The following is a 13992-nucleotide window of genomic DNA, read 5'->3' as shown; positions in this document are numbered from 1 at the left end:
GCGCGTCGCTCGCTGGTCGGACGTTTAATGAGTTTCCCGCGGAATGAAAAATTGCCAGCCGCTCCGCACTCTTTCGCTCGCCCTCGATTCGTTTGCGACGCGCCTCCGAACGTCCTGTTGCGACGTAACCGATGCTTTGTGACGGAGCGTCTCACCTCCTAATATGGTTCCATTTCATAAAAAAATAGTCCGTGAAAAAGATTATTGCAGTCGGACAAAAGGAAAGGATAGTAAGTCCAATCGAAATTTTGTTCAAATAATATTAAAAGAGCATTCAATTCTCTACAATTGCTGTGTATATAATTTTTTCGTGCTTCCAACCAGTTTTTAGATAATAGCATTTGAATATAGAGAAGTAGGCACCGCGCGCGTATAGACAATACGTCACGCCGTACAGGTGGGACGCGCAAAGTGCATACCTCTCTATATTCAAACGCTATTATCTAAGAACTGGTTGGAAGCACAAAAAAATTATATATACAGTAATTGCAGAAAATTGAATGCTCTTTTAATATTATTTGAACAAAATTTCGGTAGGACTTACCATTTTCGAGAAATTCTTTAAATCCGAACAAGGGATGAACCCTAAAGTTTAAGACCTGGTCGGCATCCTTTCCTGTTCTCTGATTGCAATAAACTTTTTCAGGGACTACTTTTTATTATCAAATGGCACCGTTCTAGGGGGCGAGAGCAAAGAAATGAAAAAAAAATCGACACGTATAAATAAGGGCCACCCTAATGTGTACAAATGAAGTAATGCAGGAGGGCAGAGAATGGGGTGACGAATAAAGCAGCGATCACTTTAGCGAGCCCGCCTGCACCGAGACCTCTTCGTGCCCCTTTACAAGTTCCAGTAACCACTTCATTTTCAAGCTACCACTCCCGAAGCCCCCTGTATCCCGCGTCATAAAAGAGAGGAACAGACTGATAGCTCCCGAAGGACAGTCCTTGAGAGCAGGAGTCTCCATGAAGTTGTATCCCGAGTTCGTGGGGCGTTCGAACGGCAGCCACGTACGAGCGCGCGCTCCGACTCGCGGAACGTGAGCAGCAAAGTTCCGAATTCTCTGCCAGAGGCTGGCAAAGAAACGGAGTTCGTAAGAGGCTGTCCGTGATCTTCCGCGTTACGCTACGGCGCGGGGGCCACGCGAATTTCCGTCCTTCATCCAGCATTCCGCAGCCGCCCGCAGTCACGCGAGAATCGCACACGCGGCCCAACGAATCAGCAGAGGAGGCCAGGATGGCGAGGGAGGCGCGGAGGGATAGACAGAGAGGGACGAGGTCGAAGATGGCATTGGAATTGCAAATAGTCCGCTCCCACGTTTCCCTCTGATCCTGTCCCTCTGCCCCTCGCACAACTGCTCCCGCTGACCCTTACGCACGCGTGTGCGTGCGTGTTAATACGCTCCGCGCCACGTGGGCCCGCGGTATTTCGTTGGAGGTGAAGCTTTCGTTCGAAGGAAACAGGTACTACTCAATTCGATGTCCAGATCGAAATATAATACAGCAAGAGGAGCCTGAAATTCTGAAGAAAATAACAGAACTCTTCTTTTCGCATCACCTTTTGTAGACAAAAATTTACAAAAATTGATAACTGAAAACGTTCAACTTGCCCCGGTCTCCCCTATAATATATCCCCATTCAAATAATGAAAATCACGCGTCCTGAACTTCCACCCCGAATCACACAGGGACACCCAACCCCACGAGCAGCACTGAATACTTCTTTCGTCTGTATGTAACGCGGATTCCTGTTCCGAATAAATAACTTCGGTCGCGCCAGAAGAGAAGTTCCGCCGTAAGTATGCCACGTAAACTTGATTTGTAGATCACATTCATTATCCCCCGCGAGGTAAAGCGTGCGTTTAACACTTATTTTCGAGGGGTGGGACGCTCGCTGTCCCAGGGGGTTGGCGAGAATATATTCAAAGGGAGCAGTTATCGTGCTCTGTCACGTGCACCTATAGAAACATCTTCTGACTTAGCCAGTCGCTTGTCCCCGTTCCCAAAGAAGATCGAACGAGCTCCTCTCCCTTGGAATAAGATCAAGAAAGTCCTGTCACGTAGCGAGCCTTACAGCAGAAGCCAGTTAAATTGAAATAATTCGTACGACCTCCTCGAATCTTGTATTCAAGAGTTACGGCGCGGAGATTATCTCCAAGGACCGAGAGATGCCTGGGGAGATGAATCCTGATGGATCAGGATGCTTTGAAAAATGCGATAGCCCTGTCAAATCGCGGCTGATTTATGGGGGAAGCTTGCTGCAGGAATCTGGGTGCATACGTTTTATAACAGCCGGGAGGAAAGAATGCGGAATGCTTATTTAAATTTCTCGATTGCTCCGCCACCGCTGGATCGACCCTTCAGCGACGGACGATGCAACTCATCGTTCACGAGAACGCAGACTCGCCTGTTCCAAAGGACTTGGGTTTTGAAAAGCAGCGGAGCTAATGCAGGGCAGATAAATATTACTTTTATAGAACCTGAATGGAATGTAGTCACCTGTGGTCTCATTACTTAAAATCGGAGATATGCAAAAATTTTATTTAAACAGAAGTTAAAAAAATTATTCGTCAAGCGTCGAACAAAGGTAACTCCGTTCGACGAATGAATGATAATTTTCTTCTAACTTTCAATCGTTATTCGAAATTTTATTTGAATAAAAATTTTGCCCAACTCTGCTTAAAATTAGATACACCGTTTGGATTAACGGAATCCGGAGACCACGAACCTCTGAAGGTGATTTCCCCTTAAACACAGAATTCTATAGTCCTTAAAATTGAAAATAAAATAGATCACAAGAGCAAGGAATTCGAAAATTCCACATTTCTCTTCTGGCTTTCTTAAATCCATAACCTCCATATACTTTTCAATCCCGATACCTCCGTAACTCAAGAAACTGTGCCAAGAAAACCCAATTTAATCAATCCCTGAAGCGAGCACACCCCCCTCGAGATTCTACTCGACGACACGAATCGATTGCCAGATTCTCGCACGCCATCCTTAACACACTGGTACCGGCTACGCAAATGCTGGTACCGGAGAGCGCAGAGGGGACAGCGATGCCTTCGCAGCGGGCAAAAAGGGTGCAAGAGCAAGGTGACGAGAGGAGGTCCGCGGTCGGTGCAGTTGCAGCTGGTGCGCCTCGAATTAGCTTAAAAGCCCAGGGGCAACGGGCACTGCGAGCGCGGAGAAAAGCGCTGCCCTGGCTCTCGTACATCACGGGAGATAAAGGGCTGCCAGACGGAAAGTATAGTGGTTTCGGCGACAACCTTCGGATAGGTGGCATGCCGTGCAGCTGCTGCGCACCATAATCATTCAGTCGGCTCGCAAGACGGACACCCAGGCCGCAGAAATATCGCGCCGGGTCGTCCAGAGGCTCCCTTGGAGCTGGTCCACATACCACTCGCGAAATGTTTCCTCTTCTCGCGGAGATGCCGGGCCAACTGTTTCGGGGTGGCCGAGGAAGTTACTGAGCAAAGTGTCTCGAAATTTATATTTTCCAGAAGGGAAACTACCCTTCGCGAAGCTGTAGACTGCGTAGAGTCTACACTGTAGACAGTGGTTCTTATCTGGGCGTGGAAAAATGTTGCAAAGGAAGTCACGGGTTCGTTAAACTTTGAAGAATTAGACGTGGTGGAGACAGTGAAGTGTGGAGAGAGATATTGTGCTACTGATATAGCATATTTTTAATGGACTCTTTATGAGAAACTGTAACTAGGTTGGGGAAGACTCACTTTCGTCCATCTTATCAGCAGTTTGAAGGAACTTCTTGCAAAGAATTCTGCGTTATGGGCAGGTAATTGGTATTGCAGAAATTTACATAGTTTCGAAGGAAATGATAGGAGACTTGTTGAATTTAATGTTCTCTGCTAGAAGTAATATACTGTCAAGATCGTTTTAAGGATCTATCGGACGCACAATATTAGACAAGAGTATATGAAATTTGAAATATTTAAATATTTACGTCTGACGCATAGTAAATCTAGATGTAAGGGACTCGAACGACATCGACAGTTCGAGTCTTACTTTTACTCCTAGAAAGGTATTTCTCAGTTTAGAAATCCTTTTCAAGCATTATTTGCTAAACTTTTGACAGTGAAAATGCTCTGAACTCACAATATTCTCAAGCTATAACATGTTTTTTTTTTTAAACGGTGTAGTGAAAACAATTAAAACTCGACAGATATTTTCATCTACCAATATACTACATGTAAAAAAAAATGAAAACATTGGTACCATTTTTCAACATTTTTCAGCTGTGTTATCTGTCAAGATCGTCTCTTTCCATAAGAATACGTGTAAAAAATCAGTGGAAATTAAAATCGTCATAACTCAGCAACCGTTTAGTGAATTCGTTTAAAATTTTCGGAGCGCAGCAGGAAAATTAAAAAGGACAATCTCGCAAATTTTTATCAACCTGATACCATTTTGAAGATAGGTTCGATACATCTTTAACGTGAAAACGGATGCATTGAAGAGGTGAGCATATCTATTCGTAGATTGAAGAGAAAATCACGCACCCTGTTGTTCTGATAAGCACCTTTCCCTGCACACTAAATTGTACAATAAACGAATAAATTTTGTAAAAAGATCCTCTCACAATTCGAAGCGAGACACCCAGTGCAACGAATGCAACAATGACGTTGCAACGTAAAGTCTAACCGTTCGTTAACTGAAAATGGAAAACAATTACCCAAGGGTTTATCCCTCAATTGTTTTATCGCGCTGAGGCGGAAAGAATTTTTTCTTTTACGCGAGATTCGCCGTGGACAGGGCCAACACCGCTTCCCGGTCGTTTGCCAGAATTTAAGAGATAAAAGGTTCAACGTTAAGCGGCTCATCTTCCGCGCGTTAATTAAACTTCCCCTTACACTTTCAGATTCTTCTTCCCATCGAGAGAACGCTTCGAAATTATCGCGTCAACGCGAGACAGTATGCTCGCGTCGCGTTAATTCATCGCCGTCGTTCGAACGAATCGACGCGAGGGCGTTACCTTACGTGGTATACCTGCGCAACATCGTTAATTAGTTTCGTAACATTCATAGCAACGATTCGGGTGTAATATTATAACTTTACTTAGCTACAGCCTTGCTGGAAGGTGTATCGCGTTGCAGCTGTTGCGCCCCGTAGTTATTCTGCAGAGAGGGAAGTTGGGGCAGGAGATATCCCTGGATCTTCCAGTTTTATTGCAATGCGAAAAGCGAAATTAATTCTAGGACACCTGTCGACACGTGTTTGAGCACGATCGCTTATAAAGTGTTTCGAGTAGGTTTATTTAGGTTGAAACTACCAGGTTCAAGTGGTAGTTAAAAAATGTTTATTAATTCTCGAATCTATTGGGTTCAAGTACTAGTTAAATTGGCTACATTCATCCCTTGAACCTACTTCAAGTAGTACTTGAATTTAGCAGGTTCATTAGTGATTGAAACTAATTAATAATACCATTGCACATATTTCGGTAATGGAATTGCGACCTTATATACGTGTGTGGTACTTCGTGTTATTAATTATTCATTTTCAACTTGAGTGGTCTGTGTAAATCATACTTGAGGAAGGCTAATGACTCGAAAAATAAATGTGAAGAATCGTTGCACAAGCAGAAGAGACAATGCGATTAATTATATTGCAAGGAGTGTGATGATACGGGTGTTGCATTATAAAATAGAGGATTCTTCGTGACCAGTGCAGGTAGGATATATATGTTATTCTTTCTGAAAGAGACGAGCACTTAACACGACTGAATAATCGTAAGTTGCGTGGAAACCCCTTGCGCGTATACCTATCCCTTTATGAAAAATGCCATATATTATATTTTATAATAGAACGAGAGAATATATGTGTAATTTATTGAACATTCTCGTGCACTGATAAAATATATACCTATGATCATCACAAACTTTGCGAAATACGTATTTCTGCACAGAAGTGGCAAAATACCATTCTCATTCCGTTCTCATTTAATTTAACATTTAATTTTAATAGTAAGTGTAGCTTATAGTAGCAGTCCCTTTAAAACAAAGATTCTTCTGGTATATGGTTCATCGAAATCGGTTCAGTAGTTTCTGAGTTTTGGGCTTCAAAACATACATTCAGACATGGCACGGACATTTTAATATAATGGTATATAGATGTACATAGATGTATTAAACAGTATTCCTTTTCTATTATGCATAATAAATTTATTCAACGAGCACTTTCTAAGGAGACTGCAAGGATGCGATCTTCTTCCGTTTCTTTACGAGAGCTTCCTGCAGCCTTAGTATTTTTCTTCTATTAATTAAAGCCACCTTTCATCTCCCCCCTCCGGTTTCATAAATACCCAATTTTCCACAGGCTTTCAACGCCCTCCCCTGTTTCTCTAAAGGAATATTCTTTACCACAAAGCGTGATAATTGTAAAACACGATCCAATAGACATCTGCATAGTGCCAGTCCTCTTCAAACATTAAACCATTGGAAACCCTAAAACACCTTAATTATTAGTGACAGCTTTTTATAGTAAACCAAAACGAAAATCAGAACCTTCGCCACTCAGATCATTCTTTTCCACATACACCGCCGTTCAAAATTCTTAGTGTTAGCCAATTAAAAAAAAATCTTACCACATCGAACGCCCACCTACTTAATTTCCAAGGCCATCGACAAAATACATTTTCAACCGCCAACTTTGAGGGTTGCTTTCACCCTAAGTGAAAGTACACGTTGAATATTATTCTAAAAACTACTTCTCGCAAAAAATTTCATCAGAAGCCTTTGTCGGTGGCCGTCGCTGCATTTTGCTAACCACTTTCCCCATCTCGTTACATTTACACAAGCAATTGAACGGACGTTAGAAACTCACAAATTTCACTCGAGCTCTCGTTCCCATCTTCGCCCACTGCCAGCAGGAGCATTCGAAATTTCCTTAACGTCCCCCTCCCCCAACCCGGGGGAACTCGAGTTTATTCCTATCTTTACGCGACTTCGCCGTTGCTGTGTCGTTTTCCTTGAGAAGGAAAGCTACGATCCCCCGCATCGCGCTCCCAGCTGGAGGTTCGCGTGCAGTTGGAGAGAAATTTTTACGAAACTCCGCCGCGAGCCGGTCCCGTACTTTACGGTTTTCGAAATTCAACGACCAGCATTCTTCGTTGTTAGCGCCCCGCCGACGGGGGCGGCTGCCCCACCCGCTCGTCAGATCCACCCCCGGCGCTCGTAAGTTTCCTCGTTATTAGAGAAGTTATTATTTATCGTAAAGAACTTTTCGCCAGCCAGCAACGACGTTAGCTCAACGTGTTCTCGATAAAGTAATCTTTAATGCTGCTCGCGCGATGCTCCGCGGATCCGGCGGGGAAAATTGCACCACCGGCCTGTTCGACTGCGCGGCCAACGGGGATGCAATTTGCACCGTCTTATTTGAAACGGGACTGCAGAGGGATAGGGCGATAAATTTCTATGGAACTGGTGAAATAAGAGGGATAAAATTGGAGCCTGATGGGGCGGTATCTAATTTCTGGGTAACTTATCGCTGTGACTATTTATGCGCATCGATTAACTTCGATTTAAGGGCTTGTCGTAGAGGCTTGCGATAGGTGCAGTGGTTCTGGAGTACTAAACGCTTGAAATTCGAAGGAAAATGATAGAGACATAAGAAACAAAGATTTTTATATTCTGATTGCCTTTGAACAGGGATGTATAAGCAGGAGAGACTGAGGCAAGTTGATAAGTTTTCCAGCTTTCAATTTTTCTCATTTTCGTTTGAATTAACTACTTAATAACAAATACGCTAAAATGTACATTGATTCTTCCTCTTCACCATATTGTAAATGAAAACTTGAAAAAATACATACAAAATAAATGAAAAAATTGTTATTTAGATGTAAGCAAAGTGTATCGATTTACCCCAAAGGGGAACACGAATGTTTACTTTTTCTCTATAAAAACGAAAACAACTAAAAACGATTGCTAGTGCCAGGGTAAACAATTGAACAATAAACTTCACATATATCTCGCTGAGATGGAGGGTCGTACACACAGGGTCGAAATAATTTCTCTGCATCACCCTGCCTCCCCTACTCTTTACCTAGTCACATCTCCTACCACCTCTCATACGTACATAATATTCAACGTTCCTTCAAGCAACAATTGCTCGGATCGTCTGGAATTTCCTGTAAGGAGGGAATCCGAATCAGCATGGAAGCACTAGTAATGTATACTATGCCCACAGAGCAAGTGGATATCGATAACAATATACAAAACCAAAGCTGCTGAAGAAATGACATGCTCCTTGGAATTTAAGTAGCCACTAAAGTGCCATCAAGAACGAAGAGCGTCGACCACAAGTACCTAAACGGTGGATTTGCTGAGCAGCTCGTTAAAATTCCTCCCGAGCAAGGCAAATACCGGCCGAAACCCTCGCAGCTTTTATTACAATGGGTAACATACGTGGAAGAATACGGCATGGCATCGTCGTCCTCGCCGTCAATCTCCGTTCGACGCTGTCGCGGAGCAAGGCGAGCGATTTAACGAGCGAAACAGTTCCGCCGCGGCCCACCAATAATCACGGCAGAGAATTACTCCTCCTCGCGATCGTTCTGTCGCAGACTTCCGCTAACGACTACTACCAATTATTAGCTCTCATTATCGCGGCTACGAAAATTGCCCCGGCGGCAACTGTTTTTCACCGTTCGCGGATACGCGCAACACCGCCCGCCGAGCACGCGCGCTCCTCGCCCGTAATAACCTATATTTTTTCTCGCGATAATGCGACGGAAAATATGCCGGCGATTTGTTTGCCGAGCCGCCAGTGGCGAGCAAATAAGGGCTTACTATGACGGCGAAATATTACGAGGCAGCAGGGCCCTGTTACATCGCCGAGGCGCTTCTCTCCGCGGCGCGATAAATGGCACGCGAAAAACCGTCCTCAGTGGCGTCTTTGTTGAAGGAATTAGCGAATCATTGGACGAGCATGAGAATTGGAAAAACTGTGTTGGGATGGTTGATGGAACTGGTTATGCAGATTCGCGAGGTATCCTAGATGAAGTTGCACACCCTTCTAGTGTTTGAGTTTCTTATGCATGGAAGGTAAATAAGTAGTCACGAGTGGTCACGCGCCATTTAGCTACTTATTGTTTCAGAGTAATTTCTCGTGGCGTTGTTCGGTGATGTGATTTCTGTGTACGATGATCGTTGATGGCGAACTGGATCTGTTGGTGATATCAGATCTTAAGGGTACTCTCCCATCAAATCACTAAAAAATTGGTAACTTTTAGGATTTTATTTAAAAAAAAGTAAGCTTTTAAAATTCTTTTTTTATCTACAATTATGTACGTACAAATACAGCCTAAACAGTTATGAAACACTATGACGTTTACTTTTTTTTTAAATAAAATCCTACAAATGCCCTATTGTTGGAATGATTTGGTGGATGGGTGCCCTTAAATGCTTCTTGCGAGGAGGAATTTTGATGCATTTGTAATTGGAGGGAATTTAGTTAGCTGTGTGTTTTTCTTTTGCGTATTGGAATGTTGGATCGAATCGAATTCGATTTGATTTGTGTTATATGAATGACCCTTGACTTTGAATTTTGTTAGATTTTAATTGAGTAGAATTCACAAATAGATATTCTTTCGGGGGAAATGAAAAATAGTGAAATGGATTTGAAAAGGTATTTTCGTGTGACAAATGCTAGGGAAAGTAGCAGTGATAAGCAGCTTTGGTAAGCTTTAAAGGCAGGAAAACTTAATAGAAACCATCTGACGAGAGAAATTGTAGAAGGTATCGTAGAATTTCGAAAATTGTAGGACCCCTCTATTTTTGCAGCAAAATTCGTGTTTAAATTCACGTATTGCACACCCGCTGTTATCGAAGCGCAGAGGAGCAATTCCAAGGTAATATAGCGTCGCGACAATTAGATACGAGACAGTAACTTCAATTAACAGTAAATTCAATCACCCAAGTAATTTCGAGAAGGTGCTCCGTTCGAACACGGCTTTTTGTTCACGAGGAGGCAGTTTTTTGCCACACGGCGAAACTCAGCGAGAAGCGAAACAGAGAATTCTCCTCTGGGAACGTGGGATTTTAGCTTTCCAAGCGTAATGTTGTTCCACTTTCCAGCTTCTTTGCAATAATCCTTCCGCGAACGTTGCGCGTAGCGTTGCGTGAAAATTCTCACTCGCAAAATTAAATCCTCTTGATGGGAAAATGGGAAACCGTTTTCGTGTATTATTAGACCAATGAGAATGATTACTCCTTTTGAAATTTAAATTACCTTCGCGCTCCGGGGGCGGGATAAAATTTTATCTTTTTGAAAGACAAGTTGCCAATTATGCTTAAAAAGCAAGCGCTTCTCAAAAACCTGCTTAGTCGAGAGTTGCGACTTCAACTGTGTCTGACTAAAAAGGTACCTCTCTACTTCTGGCTGTTTTCTATACGTTTACGCGTGTGTAGTTAATTATTTCTTAGACTTTAGATTACTGAAGAGAGAAGGGAGTTGTTTACGGGGGACTGATTTTTGCGAAATACTGTTTGCGAAACAAATACCGTTTTGCGAAATATTAAAGGAAATAATAACATACAGCATGGTGACATATTTTAAACGATTTTACTAGACAAAATTAGGAATTTTCTTTTCGTTTATTTAGTTATATTTCTATTCTTAAATACGAGAAGATAAATGAATTGCGACGTGAAGCGAATAAAAACTACTTGTTCCATGATCGTGACAATAATTGACACTGAGCAGCTTCGGCTACTAAACGAGTCACTGTTTCCATCAGAATTCTGTATACCGAAGAACGTAACGCTCGTTTGGAAACAGAAATTAGTATACCCACGAAACTCCCTTGACGTGCTCGTGCGAAGAAGAATAAACTTGGCTGAAAAGTGTGTCTCTTGAAACATGGAAACTTTTCCAAGTAACATTATTTTGTATCACCAGTACTTTCGGAGATATTCATTTGCCCGGGTTTATGTGCCTCGCCTGGGAGAAACAAGGATAAGCTGCATAATCATGAATTTTTCCTAAATATGCCCCCACTTGAACGCACGCGCGCGCGCGCAAAACGCGAGGCGCAGTTAACGAATTCTTCATTAAACGGGAAACCCGTTTATTAACCTCTTAAGCGAGAAATTATGCGCACCGAGAAGCTCGTGCATACCTTCCTCCATTCGCCCGTTCACTTTTTTCTTCCCGTTTTCCCCGCCCCCTCATTTTTTTTTAACCTAGAGAAATAGTTACTCTAAACACTTTAAGAGAGAAGCATAATTTGCAGCTGCGTGTGCTGCCATACTCATCATTCTGTAACAGCTTAATCTATTTCTGTGTACCTGCTGCAGCATGGAAATATAAATGGAGAACAATGTGTACTTGCAATTTGAAAGAGTAAAGGAGGGACGGAAGGTAACAAGAATCCTTGAATTTGATGGCTGGGGAAGGTGAGTTAACTTGGCATTTGGAGATGCTACTGTTTTTGATGAAATGAATGAATTTTCTAAGGAAGTCTAATTATTACTCTAGTGTAAAGAGACAAGGGCAGCGTTGGGTTATGCCGAGCATTTGCCGTGGGCGAATTAAGTTGAGACGTTGTTGATGGATCTCAAATTTCATCAAAGATTTCATAAAAAATGGCCCAAGCAAGAAATTAAGAGAGTATAGGACTATTGAAATCTCGAAAAGTCTATTTTTTTATTATTATTAATTCTGAAAGTGCCATGCTTTGTGAATACTTACAACAACGTATCGCGAGGAAATTCGAATAATTACGGAAATTATAGCGCTGAACGTAATTGAGTGCACCGTCGAGTAACGGCCTCGCAGAGCGGTATTGGCGTATGGGACTTAACTTTGAAGCCGTTTATCTCGAAACTACATTTTCAAACACGGTGTACATCATAACTCTTGAACGAATGAATATTTTCAATTAAAATTTTAACTGGAGCTGTAGAATTACTTTCTCTATCGTCTGGAATTTCCGCATCAACATCCCCAGTGCCGTCTGCAATGATTAATTATAAAACAAAAAATATATTTCTATAATTTAAGTCAACCTTAATACAATGCAAACCATCCGATTAAATTATATATAGTAGTTTCCGTTTAATTAATTCTTAAAGATCACCTATTTTTTTGGGCTCTAGACCGGAACCTCCCCTTAAGTCAAACTGAATAATTTCCTTCTTCTGATTATTTATTACTTCGCTGGTATTACTATTTTCTCGAACCTAAGCATATTTTCTCCTCCATACCTATTTAATCCATATCTATTCAATATTCATGAGAATAAAAAACAAACATATTAAACTACAATAAAATACTACTCCCAGCATCTTGCCCATAATTATTTAAATTACCACCTCTGCCCTCAGGAATTAATTGCATCCACGAAAGTGGGATTTTTTAATACGAGAAACGTTTGTTGAGGGGAGCATGCAGAATTTGCGAAGCAAAACGCATGGTAGACTCCTGGATAACATTCCATTAAGCACTCGAAATACAAACTGACGATTACCACCTTTAATTTCAAACTTATTCCAGAAGTGCAGGTGCAACGCTGGATAATAATTTCCCCAACGTTGCACAGAGCGATACGAAGCAACGCATCACCGAGGCGTGTGTTCCAATTACATAGCTTGAACTGGAAAATGTCCACGGGTCAATTATCGCGTGGTTTCAGTACAGCGTGAATATTACCTGCAATCATTTCGGACGATTTTTCGAAACCGGTGGCAAGCTGTTTCAAGCATTTCGAAACGGGGCAATTAGAGTTCTTTACGTAAACGACCCTTCGGTGTTTCGTTATTTATACCTTTCTTTTCGAGGCAAGAAATATACGCGTCCACGGAAACAGGGAGAAATAACAATGATTCGAAAGCGTCGAGGAAAAATGCGGAGATATTCGGGTGTTTCCATTTATATGTCCCAGTTTTTGTAAATGTCACATGCTCCTGATTAAAAAAGGCAAAATGGAGACAGTACCATGTGACGTTACCTTGATATTTTCTAGTACGCAGAGGTCTGCGGTTTAGATTGCGGGAAACAGAATGTTAAGGGTGGCATTCTTCAAGTTGAAGTGTTTTAATTATTAGTTTTAAGGAGGTTGTACATGTAGCAAGTGGATGATAGTACACGCGTGGTGAATCAGTGAGAATTACCCACGAAATCAGAAAGTACAGAAACTTAAAAGATTTTAAATGAATAATAAAAAAAAACATTTTTAAGGAATACAAGGGGAAGTATGGAGAAGCCCTTCGTCGTCATCTTTTGAATAGAACCCTATGCTATCAAAGAAAATCTTCCTTCCAGTTTTCCAAGATGGAAAGAAAAACAGTGAAAAGATTAAGACTACAATAAATGCACAGGAAATAACGAAATGAAGACGAATTTTTTTTCTGTAATTTTACTGTTCTTTTTTCTTATATTTCTAACGCTTTGGAGTAACGCTATTGCACGATGGTGGCGCGGGAAATGCTTCGCGTCAGTGGATCGAAAGGCCAATTATCGTTCGCTAATTTTCAAGCTTTAAACGACGAGCTTCCTGTAATACCGAGCAGAGATGTTCGTGACGAAGAGAATCTCGGTTACACTCGCCTCGACGTTATCCCTTCCTTCCTTCGTCAATGCGTGTCTCGAGTTCTCTCCTTCCTGCGAGTTACGTTGAAACCACGATAATGACTGCTAATTGACACTGGCGGAGGCTGCACGCCAGCCAAGCCGAGATCGTACGAAATCTCTGAAGCGAACGAATCTCCGCTCTCCACGGACCAGAAATTTCTTAGATCACGACTCAGTTTGTAAAAATATTTCACTGTCGAATTAAAATAATCACATCATTAAAACTGCGACGCTAAAGAAATAATTCCTCCTAAGTAAATCGACTGTGCATAAATGTTTCCGTATAAATTATTTCGTTTATTTACTTACAGCAACTGGTGCAATCACTAAATCAGCTTAATTTTAAAGAGAAATATATTTACGAGTCGCTAGTAATTTTACAGAAGATACAAGTTAATAAAATTGA

The sequence above is a fragment of the Andrena cerasifolii genome, chromosome 5 (genome assembly GCF_050908995.1).
Source record: "Andrena cerasifolii isolate SP2316 chromosome 5, iyAndCera1_principal, whole genome shotgun sequence".
Taxonomy (NCBI): domain Eukaryota; kingdom Metazoa; phylum Arthropoda; class Insecta; order Hymenoptera; family Andrenidae; genus Andrena; species Andrena cerasifolii.
Note: the sequence above shows the minus strand (reverse complement) of the source record.